General features: G+C 39.7%; 1 long non-coding RNA gene across 1 annotated transcript; it reads right to left on the minus strand.

Annotated features, from left to right (window-relative positions):
- Positions 1-1,055: 1,055 nt before the first annotated feature.
- LOC110017555 (uncharacterized) lies at positions 1,056-7,584 on the minus strand. Its single transcript, XR_002872666.2, has 3 exons — positions 5,986-7,584; positions 4,997-5,042; positions 1,056-1,217 (listed from the first exon to the last, which is right to left on the minus strand). It is a non-coding gene; the product is annotated as an uncharacterized LOC110017555 (long non-coding RNA).
- Between the last annotated feature and the right edge of the window lie 6,116 nt (positions 7,585-13,700).

A 13,700-nucleotide genomic window follows, 5' to 3' on the forward strand; every position in this document is an offset into this window, starting at 1 on the left:
CATTGAAGAAAAAACTCAATCCACTCAGCAATGTTGTGTAGAACCTACCTTTTCCAGTTTCTTATTTTGTTTAATTTTTTGTAACATTTAAGTTTGATTTCTGAAATAACTTTTTGTTTAATTTTTTTGGAATTGTGTTTTGGTTTCAGGAATTTTGTTTTGATTCTTAAAATGTAATGCTTTTTGCGTTGTTATTATTTTGTATTCTTAATTCCCGTTTTGATTATTTATATGTTTTATTGGTTGAGTGATTTGTTGGTGTGATTTGCCTCCCCATCAAACTTATCTATATTATTTTATAGATTGACAACTTTTCCTTTCCCCACCTCTAGCCCTTCTGCTATCCATGGCACGTTCATGCTAGGAGTGGGGTCATCTGGAGCCCACAAGATGGCACAAGGGTTAAGAGCCTGAATTGATTATTGTAATCACCTGCTATCAAGCAGCTCCTCTGATAGTGGCTTGTGGATGATGTTGTAACAGCAACACAGAAAAAACATGTTTTCTGTAAATATATTTTTATACCTTAGCCAAACAAAACAAAATATTTAAGTAATAAAAAATTGTACTTTTAGTTTCAAAATGTCAAAACACCCGGTAAACACACTTCAAACACCTTTGGGTTCCCGTCTTTCCTTCAAGGCACATTCTCTGTGATATTTCATCAGTATTACATGACTTCTACAAGCCTTATCTCAAAGTTGAGTATTAGTTGAGAATACTATTTATACATCATTATTTTAGGCATTTTTTACAGGTTAAGTGAATTATATTCAGGTTTTTTGACTATGCATAAAGAATGTGGATACTCAGATTTTTTTAAAACATATTTGTGGGGGCAGCAAAAGAAAAAAAAAGCTGCAAACATCAGCTTAGAGACTGCTGGGTGTAGAGCCACAGCTTTATATTGAATTCATGGATGTTTGGTGTGACTAAAGAGGGACTCCGCTGCCTAACGACTAAGGTAGGACTTTGCGCCTTACAAATGGTGAAGTATGTGATGATTTAAAGAACACCAAGAAGCCTTGACCAACAGATCACAGTCCTCAGCAGAATTTTATTATCTTTAACCTTTATTGTCATTTCTTCTTCACATCCAGTACTTCTGTTAACCATGAGCAAAGGAAAGCTTGCAGGGGCAGTGAATGGATGAAGCAGAGCTCCGGTCACAGTGTGAGGGGTGGAGGAGGCCATGGTGCACTGGAGTTGCTTCGTCTCTAAAAGAAATGAGAGCCAGGCACTTATTTGTCAGTGTGTCGGCCCGCTCTTTGCCTGTCTCTGTGCCGTGTGAATATGCATGAGGATTTGGGAGGTATAAATAGCGGAGGTGTCCATGTTGCCACTGCGTTTTCCATCAACACAGAGAAAAGCTTTAATGAGCTTAAAATGAAACACATTACATCACTGACGGCCAATTACAAATGCCTTAAAGGGGGAAAAAAACTTTCTCTTAGGCTAAGTTTGTGTGGCTGACGAAACATTGTGGCTTCTTCTTTTAGTTTAGGTGAAGTTCTAATCCTGAGTGTCATTTAATTACTGTAATGTACATTTTGTGAAATTGTGTCACTCTCTTCAAAGATCAGTTACACCTTTATTAAACCATTATTACAAGAGTGACTTTATCATTACATAAATGTTTTTGTATACAAGTGTATAAAATACATATTTGTACAATTCATTATAGCCTTCAGCCAACAGCTGCTCTTTTATGAAGTTCACATATTTTGTCAAGACCTACTACGCCTGCTGCATTTAGTAACCTATAAACTTCAAAGGAACTGGTGTTGGTAGGAGCTAATTTACTTCTAAAATTGTGGAATTATGTGTGCTCTGGGTCTTTTTTATAAAAAGGAACATTTAGTGCTTTATGTCCCACTAAGTAAACCATCGTCAGAATAATTCTTACTTATCAGTTATTTTAAAGAACTTTTGTGAAAAAAGGGTTGTGTCGAAATTTCTTTACTACTCAGTGAACTATATGGTGTGTTCTCCATAGCTGTCCAAATTTTAAAATTTCAAGATCAAGTGCCCTAGAAATTTCCCAGAAGTTGCTGCAAAAAACAAGTGTTCATTGATGTTCACTAGATTGGTGAAAATATATCACATCGCTTTGCGTTTGAATGATTTTTCATGTAAAACATACATTTTAATTTATTTTTTAAAAACCAGCATAACTTTCATTTTAAGAATTCAAGAATAGTCTTAGTAAAATGACTTCACTACATTTTGGTAGTTAGGAAGTAGTTTGGGAATTTGGACATAGCTGTAGTGTAGTGGAGTTCTAATTTTAAAAAGAAGATTTTAAAATTTTAAATAGCATTCCTAGTTGACCTATTTTATTCACATTAAGGCTCAAACTGCAAATATTTTTTCTGGCTGCTCTGATACAAATGTTAACTTTTAATTTTGATTTTGATTTTGATCTACACTTCCAGGCAACAATCTGCAAATGCATCAAAAGTTGTATTAATGTCACAGGCACCCACAATTTAAAGGAAAGAAAATTGACTCAATAGCAAAAGTACTTTTGCTCATGTTTTTTTAACTTTTAAATCACTTGCCGCATGCAAGTCTATATACAATCCTTGCTTATGTTGTTTAAATTTGCTTATCAGCATGCACCCTGGCCCACATTCACCCATAGTTCCTGTAGTAGATTCTCTCAGTCAGACTTCTGCCCCAATTTCTCCTCACAGTTCTATCTGTGACCCACTTTGATTGACTTGCGTATTGTCTGTTTCCCATCAAAACCCCTCCTGAACCTTCGCTCACACTTAGATGAAACAAAAGTATCAAGAAATATTCTATGTGAACCCAGATCCTGTTAGGTAATGAAGATGTTGGACCATCAGTGCTAACAGGAAAGGTAAACGGTGCGTTGAAAGAGAGCACAGAAGGTCAGAAACAGAAAGCTCACTGTACGGATGAATAGAATGAGTACAGCCGTGGTAGATTAACATGTGAGATACAGCCCGAGCCGGTGCAGGAGAGAAAGACGAAGTGAGATAAGTTGAGGAGGGTGGGAGAGGAGGAGATGAAGCAGTGATCTCCTGATAAGCCTGATAGAAAGAAGGCTCAGAGTTCTCTGAGGGAGCAGTAGATGGATACGGCGGACAGAACATCGGGCGCCCTTGCCACCAGCAGGACCTCGGCACCAGCAGGCGGCCTGCCGCCGGGAAGGTACCAGTGCAGATGCAGATGAACAAGCACAGAACAATTGGGCAGGGGGCAGCAGACTGGGCATGAAGGGAGGCAGATAGAAGGAAAGAGGGAGCTAGGGAGAGGGTACCATCCCCGCCGCTCTTTATCGCAGCTATTGATCGTGGCGTGTGTGCATTGATCCAAGTCGACCATCTGCTAGAGTTAGATAAGCGTGCGAGGGCCTGGGCATTGTGCTGTCACTCATGGAGTGTGCACTAAGAGAGAGGGAGAATGAGAGAGATAGAGGGAGAGCATGATAGAGAAAAAGGGAGTGGTGATGTTGAGGAAGGAGGGGTGCTTTGGCTGCAGGGAATTATGGGGGCAGGATTAGCCTCCTCACTTGCAGGAAACAGAATTTTAAACGGCTGTCTCCTGGCTCCCTTAACTCGCGCACACAAACACACTTGTCTTCTCTCCCTGCCCCCACCATGACTCCTCAGACACTCGGATACGGTGAACTTCATCGGAACATCTCATCTTTGTGGATGTGAGCCCTGAAAATGCCATACGGAGAATCAATGGCATGAGCTTGAGCTGTGGACTCTCATCCACTTCACTGCTCATCCTACTGATGTTACTTTAAAAGAAAAGAAACTGCTGCATTAAGATGTCTTTTTTCATCTTCATCTTCAAAGTTGTCATCAGAATTTTATACTTTGGCAAATCTAACATATGAAGATGTGTACATGAAGTTTGTGATAAGTTATTATCCATCCACTAATTATCTGCTAAATTTGATATTATTTTGTAACTGAGCTAGAACTCAAAGAAAAACAAAGCATTAAAACTATAGGGGAGTAACAATTCATTTTATCAATTCAATTAATATCATAAATTGTGGTTGATGTTGCAAATTGTAGTAGTTGTTTATTTTGAATGATCCAATTCACTGATCTTAAATCGATCCAGGACATCTTTAGCCAAAGATTCTACCAGTGTGACGCAGAGATAAATACCTGGGTATGTATAGTATAACATATTATATATATATATATATATATATATATATATATATATATATATATATATATATATATATATATATATATATATATATATATATATATATATATATATATATATATATATATATATATATATATATAGCATATATATATATATATAGCATATATAGCATATATATATATATAGCATATATAGCATATATATATATATATATATATATATATATATATATATAGCATATATGTATAGCACAGCACAGGTGACGTTTTCCAGATTCCTTGTATTTCTTGAAAGAAAATTAAATGAAAATTTAATATATGTACAAACAAACAAGTAAACAAGAATAAATGGCAAATCCATTTACACATCAAGATAATACAAACTGAACTGGATTAGAACATTCTGTCACACTATGGTCACATGTCTTCAACGTGTTTATACACATTGGACTGTAATGATGGCTTATCATTTTCTGCTGTCATTACATGTGTGTTGGGCACTGTGATGGTGTGTAGTGATATAAACCTACCGTACCTCAATCCAATTGGTATTTTCCCAGATTGATTATAGTTGATTTATTTCATTTTAAAACAATCTAATGATATTGGTTGATTCGATTTACAACTGGCCTCAGTAAGATCGACCTGGTTGGATTATAGGATTACAAATCGATTCATTGATTTAGTCAATTTCCATCCCTACTACTACAGAGTGAAACTGCAGAGTCCTCGGTCAAACAGTTGAGAATTGAGCGATAAATAATGCGCTTTCATAAAAGTCACATTTGAGCCACAATAAAAAGCAAATGTTTGAAGGTTACAACACCCACCTCTTGAGTTTCTCACATGCGGCTTCCTTTTGTTTATTGGCTTATCCTGCAGGATTTGGAAAGAAACAAGACGGTGTGTCACAGTTGGTATTTGTGTACAACAGTAAGACCATGTGCATTCGGCTGAGTGGCACCTGTCCCTTTTCCTCTGGCTTGTAGTCCTTTTAGAAGAAAAAGAAACACACAGGGTTCGGTTAATATTTTGGTTGCCAGGGAGACCAATAAAAAGAGCAACTGCAGCAGCAGCCGCATCAGGGCCTGACCTGAGGGGGAAGAGTGGCAGCACAGGGTGCATGTGTTCTGCGATGCCCCCGCCCTCGCCCCAGAGCTCACCCTGTCTTCTGTGCGACTGTCTTGGAGTCTATTCTGCTCTGTTGTTGCAACTTTTTCTTTGCTCCATTTTCCTCTTTAGAATTTGCACATTGGGGTCCAACGCACAAGACCGCTGCTTTGTGGGAGGGTGGGGGGTGTTTTTTGATGTGAAGACGAAAGTGGTATGGAGGGATTAGTGTGGCCGGTTGGATCGTCTTACAGCCGCCGACCCCCCCACCATCACCCAACCCACCCCACTCGTGGACAATGGGGATTAAAACTTCTCTTATTCTTCAGCCGCAAACGGCAGGATGACAAAGACAGTATTCCTCTGGGTCTTTTAACACCATTCTGCACAGCTGAAGTTGTGAACTGGTTGGGGGGTTGGGGGCCCGGGAAGGGGTCTTATACAGAAAATTAATCCTATGGAATTTTCTCCTCATTGCAAATGGAGATTTGTAGCTTTTGCCTTGCTATCTTAGCCAATCCCACATAACGCATCAGTGTCACTCAATAGAGGATAACAGCATCCGGTGGAGTGAATGTTTATATCTGAGGCACCCAGGGGCCACAGACAGTCGATACGCATCTACATCCGTGCAGCAGCACAGCTTCAAAGGCAAGGTGTCAATGGCTCATTTGGAATTGATGTGATAGATTAATTATATTTCACTTACTTAGGCGTCCCACTGTTCCTTTCCAATTTATAGGATCCAACAAGACCATGTCCGAGACGCCGGACTGGCCTCCATTCCTTCCCCATCGTTTCACACTGCTGAGTAGTTCTCTGTTCAAGGAAGAGGAAGCTTTCTCTCATGTGAAATTGACCAAAAAATGACAACATTATAATTTCAGGTCAACACAAATCATAGTAATGCCAATTCCCTTCACTATTATCAATAAATGCAAGCATGCAAATGGCAATTTTCTAGGTTTAGCTATGGCTGGCTCAGAAATCACTCCACCATGATCAAATTGTATTGTGCTATTATTGTTGTTGGTTGGCTAACAGAGCAAACTCACAATGTCACTCTGTTCTCTTTCACTGATGAATGCTAGAATGCAATGTTGTCTTTGGGGGTTGACAGCGAGCAATTTGCAACAACAAATGACAAAACTACCCCCTCCGCCATGCTGGCATATAGCAAAAAATTGTTTCTCTTACAAAAACAAAAAAATGTATCTGTTCATTGTGCGGGTGGGGATATTTAAAATATATGCACATTATCTTTCACCATAGCATCCCCTCCTCCCATCAAAATCCCTCCTCTCCTCTCTCTTTCTCCTGTTTCCTCACTCCCCCTCTCTCTGTTTGCAGTAAATAAAAGATTAAAATGACTGTTCTAAAAACACCGACTGGTCACCAGAAGATAATTGTTTCAGCTTTGTTTACTGTGCGTGAATGTTTTCTCTCTTTTTAGTCCTTTTTTCTTTTTATTGTGTCCGTAATTAAAATTCCTTTATTTTCAAAGTAGCTCTAAAAGAAGGAGCTAAATTGCCTTTTCTGTGTTTGTGTTGTTATTGGCCCACTGTCGAGAAGGGTAGAGAAGGGGGAGGACGGGAGGCAGCTGTAATGTCCTTGGGTTGGTGGAAGATCAACTTATTGTGCAAAGCACATATGTTGCAGTCCTGAGAAAGAGGCCGTAAACCCCTCTCCAGTTCTTCTGCAAAGAAACGTTTATTGACTTAATAAACCTTCTTCTGGTCCTCAGCAGGTCTTCAAACCTCAACTGTTTGATCAACAACTGTTCTTGACTGAGCATTTGTCATCACTTATTTAACAAGCAAAAACTTCATTTGTAAAATCGGTTGCCACTTCTGTAGATCCAGTTTTGGCAGTCTGCAGCTTTCAGGAGGGTTTCGTGAAAATAGGACAAGAGAAGGAATACTTAAACACTTTTTAGGTCAGAGGTGGGAAAACTTTTTGACTTCTAGGCAACAAATGATTTTAAAATTTGACAGAAGGGCCGGACCAGGAGCAGATCCTTGGAGAGTCTGGGTAATACAACCATATGAGAGAAAGAAATAACGTAGAATCCGGACAAAAACATGCTTTAATTTTAATTGAAAATTAATATTTGTATATTTTAAAACAGAACAGTTTGGATTTATTTTTAAACTGTGTCTTTTGTTGTTGCCAATTGGCTTGATGTCCCTCAGGAGAAATCTTGCTTTTATGTGGTGTTGGGTTGAACCGACTTGGAAAACACACATGCACATCAAAAAAAGGACAACTCTTCCAACACCACATGAATGCAGAATAACTTTCTGTACCTAAACAAAAGTCAGTCTCTTTGTAGGGCACCATCTATAGGTAGACACCAGAATTACAAAGAAAATACAACAATAATAAGGATTATTAATTTAATTTATTTCAGTTGGTGGGCCAGATTAAATAGTCTGGACCACTTGTTTGAATAAGATCCTTAAACTTTTACTACTATGAAAAGTTTCAAGCAATTAAAGGTAATGTTTAATCAAAGGTCACATTGTAGTTAATATTCCCAAATGAAATGCATTTAAAAAAACTGAGCAACTCCTAGTTGCTGTCCTTCACCCAAGTTTACATGAGTGTCCAACAGCTTCAGCCTCTAAAAAGACGAGTTAACTGACTACTTTGGCGGTGAAACAAGGTGAAGGAGGCTCTCCATTTGTTGCTTGCGTAAGAAAATACACAAGAAAACACTTTTTCTACAAAAATGTTTGCATGATTCTAAAAAAAGCTTCTTAAAAAATGTAGCAGTTTTGAACCTTAAGTGGAGAAATGCGAACATCATTCAGATATTTGGCTAGGGTTTGTTTGGTAAATAAAAAACACAATATATCAGCACAAACGTGTGTCAACAGTGAGGCATGGTAGAAAAGAAATAATGGTTTTAGCTTGTTTTGCAGCCATATTAGTTGGGGATGTTTGGGCCACTTGGCAGATCAAAACTTTTCTAAAGACAAAATTCCCTGTAAAACACTATGATGTTATATTTTAATAGAAATTGTTATATTTGACATGCAGTAATGGCTAATATTGCATCAATACATCTTTACATTAAACTGTTTTAAAGCTAACATAAAATCAACTCATATAAAAGCTTTCAGACATGGTCAAAATAAAAAAAGAGAAGTTGATGAAACTATTTTTTTTAAGTCAGAATTGTGGTATGTTAAAACTACAGACTAACACGACTGACCTATTCCAGAACAGAGTCTGATTGACCATAATTGTTGTTAGGTAACTTTATGAAAGCCTAAAACTTTCACTAAGCCAGAGTATGACAATGGGGAAAAATTTTGTTTTCCTCAAAAGATGAGAAAAAGTTTGCCTCTTGAACTTTAACTGGGTTCACAGAAGATAAGGTCAGGACTCCAATCCACTTTCATGAATTCAAGTTTTGATCATTTGGATACATGACATTTGTCAGATTCAATAAAGTTCGGTTAATTAAGGCTTCATCAATGCAAATGACTTATTTTGAGTTGTAATTTTTTTACTCTCAGACACATTTTAAAATTTGAAAAAAATGGAAGAGGCTAATAATAAGTAAGGGTAAGGTGCTTTTCAGGGAACAGATGCATTATATTGCACACCAACCGCCACATCTAATCCCAGTGTAATTTCATCTAGAGCTGTCTCCATGTTAGATGTGCTGTTGAAGGTTGATACGGCCAAATGTAATCTTTTCTAACATGTTCATAATGAATACAAGACAGTAATATACAGTATGATCCAACTCTTTACGTCCATTTTTACCTAAATGCAGCTTTTAATTAAACTGAATTATGAAACTTACTATGAAAATAGTCAAACACCTTCCTCTGTAAATGATGTAAAAATGCTTTAAGCAACTCACAGTTTAAGTTAAAAAAAGTGTTTTTCAACTGTTAGCACACACTGCAACTTTCAAATATGGAGTTGATTGTAAGATTATATGTGTCTAATGCTTTAGTGTTCTACAGAAGAAAGTGGAAAATAAAAGTCTGCTAGCTCCAATAAAACAGCTAGAAAACCTTCTGATGAATGTAAGGTAATGAATAGATGAATTAATGTAACTGAATTCTGACACTGGTATACAGGCTGAAGAATGTTGGGATGGATGAATGTCAAATGTTTAGAAATACTAAGTAGTCGTTGACTTGGACATTTTCTATTGAAGACTTATGAAATAACTCAGTAATATCTAAATTTAAAGACATGTCAAAACTTTGTTTGTCCATTTGAGGACTTAGAGGTGCACATTCAGTGTGTGAAGATATTGTGCGTTTCTCTTTCTGCATCAGATTTCCAGCAGTTTACTCTGAGGAAACGCAGCTAATCCAAAACCCTCAAATTTGGTCATTACACACAATTGAGGTGTTGATGGATCCCAACAACAAGAGCATGTAAATTTAAATGAAAATTACAAGAGCCACTCTAACACCTTGTAATGAACAGAGAGTCTCCTCAAAAACATGCCGCACAAACTAACACTGACCCGAAAAATGATTATGTGGCAAAGGCAGTGGAAATGAATTTCCGGAAGCATGACTTTCATGCACATTGATGAAGCACCGGAGTAGCTCCCCTTCGTCTCCCGTGAGCAGGCTATCTATTCTTCCTTTTGCTTCAAGTGAAGTCAGAACTGACAACACGTTTGATGATCTGGGAACTCATTACAAAAGGTGACAATTAGGTTTTTACAGCTCTGAAATTTCACCAACTACATTTTCACATCTCTGTTCACATTCCAGACCACAGTCTTGGAGAGCGACTTCAACTTGTCTGTGAACAAGGACTGAGGGAAGTGACTGCCTGGCCGTCTCGCCTTCAAACCTGTAGGGCAGAACAACATATTGGATATATTTTCCAAATATCAAAGATGAAGAACAGACTCATGTGTACACTGAACCACAGAAACACAAAGGAAATACAATCACAGCCCCCTCTCTTCTATTCTCATGGTGCCATGTCTCTGCTGCTTAGCCAGGCGACTATAATTGAATCTCAGGTTGGGATTAATGCGAGGAGCTGCACTTGACTCGGTCAAAAACAACTATTACAGGGAGGCAATGTATTTTTTTACGCAGCACTTCACATTGATTAGGCAATGTGCAGCGACGGCAGATGCATTGGATTCTAGATGACTATCATTTGCATCAAATGAGGGGTTTGCCACATGCAGAGGGAAAGGGGCCACCAGGCAGCGCAGACGCTCTGCAATGCACATGTAATAACACAGAGGAGCACTCGAGCTTTGTTCCCCTCTAAACGAGGAGGTTCAAGTTTGAGGGAGATCTGTTGTTGTCCAGTCATTTTTGGATTTATTTTAAAAGCGTTCCCAGTGGTCTTTTTCCTATGATTATGCAATTTTTTGGCAAAGTAAAAAAAAACCTGTTGTTTTCTATGACAGTTTCTGCAGAGCTGCAGTAATTCATTACAGATAAACCTCTAAGTTGTGGGTGGAACTGTTGGCACAGAATTGTAAGCCTGTGCTCTCTTTGCACGACCCCTTTGTTTACACTCTCTCCTGCTGGCTCACAGCCCCTCACAACCACAACCTAACATCACCGGTGCAACAAAAATGGCGAACAATATTGGAGCTATCCAGCCGGACAGTTTTTGAGCCAGATGACAGCTCATATTAGTAAAATGAAGACGTGCATGGATTTAAGTGGATGCATCAGAATGGAGCGGAACAGAGAGCTTGTGGCCCACCAATTGTAACACCCACGTCCCAGCGACAAGATTTTCTGAACAGCATTTTTACACCTGCTCTTGATTCCCAATGACCTGAGTAAAGTTATACTAAGAAATTTAATTTTAAGCTTAATTTTCTTTCTTCCATCGTCAGAAAAATGCCACAAGAACATGTTAAAAACACCAAAAACACTACATTTATTGGAGTGGGTCTTTAAGGTCCATAAAGTTGAGATCAGTAATGACCTGAGGTCCTCTATTAAAGAACAGCTCAACAATGCCAGGTTGAGTATCTTAAACACTCTTGATAAATTCAAAGGAGAATTTTAGTGAAATGTGCAGTGTGCACAGCTAAACAAGGGGTCAAAAGAAAGTGGCAGCCTGTTTTAATTAATAGTGAAAAGAAGGGGGTGATATGATAGAAGTAAGGCAGAATTGGTTGGTGGGTGGGTAAGGGGGGGCTGAAGGGGGAGACTGAAAAAGGCCCTCTTTCAGTTCTGAAAGAGAGCAAAAGAACATTTTTCTTGCCTCCTCCCGTCGTGCTGTCAAACTCGATCAGCAGTGAGGAGCAGTGACGCTGCTCGCCTCCCAGGCTCCCTCTTTCCACAATGGAGTCTGCAAGGACCCACCATGCATTTCACATTCAATTTAGCCCTCCCCAGGACATGGCTGTCAGGGTCAGCATCGACGGTATGAGACAGGACTGGGGGTGGAGGACGATGTCTTGGACTGTGGCAGGTTGGAGGCGGTGGTGGGAGAGAGCTGAGTTTGGGCAAGGGGGTGTGAAAGGGTGCTGATGTTGCATGAGGTTTGGGGGGGGCGGTCAGGAGATCCAAGTAAAATGGACAGGAGATTTGGATGAAAAGGGGGTGATGGAGGGTGGCCTCTTTGCAATAAAAAAATCCAAAAGAAAGGTCTAGTGAGAGCCTTTATTCAGTGGAGCTTATGCTGCTTTCCATGGGGTCCTCAATCGGACTTGGGAGCCGGTTACTCTGCCGAAGCCCATTAGCCAGCATTAGGAGCGTCCACACACCCACACAAGGAGATTTGAGACAAACCCTAAACAGCCAACAATACCCGCGAGGTACAAGCTTTGAGCCTTAAGACCTCAGCTTGGCCCAAAAAGGCCTTGAATAGATGTGCCCCAAATCATGTTGTTGAACAAATCAGGTATTAAGGAGAAAGGAGTTTGTCCGAATTTACTTTCCTTAAAGACTTTAGTTAAGCTAGTTACTTCGGAGCTTTACTTAGGCGTCGCTTGCTTATGTGTGATTGTGCATGTGTGAGGGGCCATCATTCTTCAGAGATCTTACACTATGACACCCTTACAACATAAACCCTTCTATCTTTACCCCCTCTTACCCTCAACCATACAAACACAGCTGCACTGAAGCCTAAATTCACCCACTCCAAACAATGGCCTGCTATTGGCAATTAAATGGCATTTGGCGATTCAGGGTGCAAGTTAATGGCATTACTGTTGCGATTCTTCTCCTGAATGGCTAAAAGGATTTCCCCTCTTCACCAATAATGTGCGACTCACTGTCTTACCAGCATTACATAGCTTACCTTAGGCTTATGATTCAGGGGCTTCCGATTACCATTTGAATATTTCCTGCTCTCCCGAGCGCTGGCAGATTTCGTTAAAGGTGCTTCTGGGCCTCTCGCGTTTGAGAGGTGAGGAGGCCAGACTGTCGTCACCCATCGCAGGCCTGTCGGTCAAACTGTATGGTGCTGTCCCACCGCTTGTCACAGCGCAACCACCCAGATGGACTTTTTTATCCCCTCACTTTGCCACTTCAAGTCCATTGAGGCTTGAGACGTCCCAATGAAAAATCTGTTTGTATCTGAAGCCACCTGGATGTGAGAAATGTTTTAACGTGTGTACCAATCTGAAGCGCTTTTATTCTTCATCGTTTGCCTCCCGTAGGTCCAGTGTCTCTGTCCTTCTCTTGTTTGTCCATCAGATCCGGTTTGGCAGGCGTCTTTTCAAAAGATAAGACTCTTTCAGAAGAATATGAAAAGGCAGATTTAAAGGTGACTGCTGGTCAGGGAATGGGGGGGGGGTCCAAGAGTCTTGTTATCACGGCTACGTTGCTACATTTAGAAAGGCCCCTCCCCTTTGCACCCTCTGCCAAACTGAACAAGAGACAAAATACCACAATTTAACAAAGTCACAGCGAGAAGGGCCTGCTCCTAACATAGATGAATAAACCATGAAAGAGCTGAAGGGTTTCAGGGAAATATCTAATATATTTCTATATGGTTCTTTCATCTACACCTTTACTGGAAATAAGCTTCCTAATTTACAACAGAAAATCTATCAACCTGCAAATGTGTACAAGCCAAATATATTTTCCCCGTCTTCGGTGCAGGGCCCTAAATGGCCATATTGTTGCATGATCTAATTAAATAATGATTCCATTGAAGCAGCAGGGATGATTTTTAGGCCAATGACAATATGTGGGGAAAGCTCTGAGATCAGTTCATGGTTTGTGTATAGATTTGGCTCCCTGAAGCAGGAGTGGGGCTCCCTTAACTTCACAGACCAAACAGATCAGGCCCAGAACAGAGCCGGCACTGTCAATGGTGAGGATTATCGCATCGGCTGTTTGGCCTCCAACCATTCTGCTAGCCAGAAAACACAAGAGGGCTCCAGTTTGATACAGTTCCCCTCTCATATATTCAAGTGCCACAGAAAAAGGAGCTCAGCCATTCATCGGC

Source organism: Oryzias latipes, chromosome 22 (genome assembly GCF_053564925.1).
Source record: "Oryzias latipes strain Hd-rR chromosome 22, Olatipes_Hd-rR_3.1".
Taxonomy (NCBI): domain Eukaryota; kingdom Metazoa; phylum Chordata; class Actinopteri; order Beloniformes; family Adrianichthyidae; genus Oryzias; species Oryzias latipes.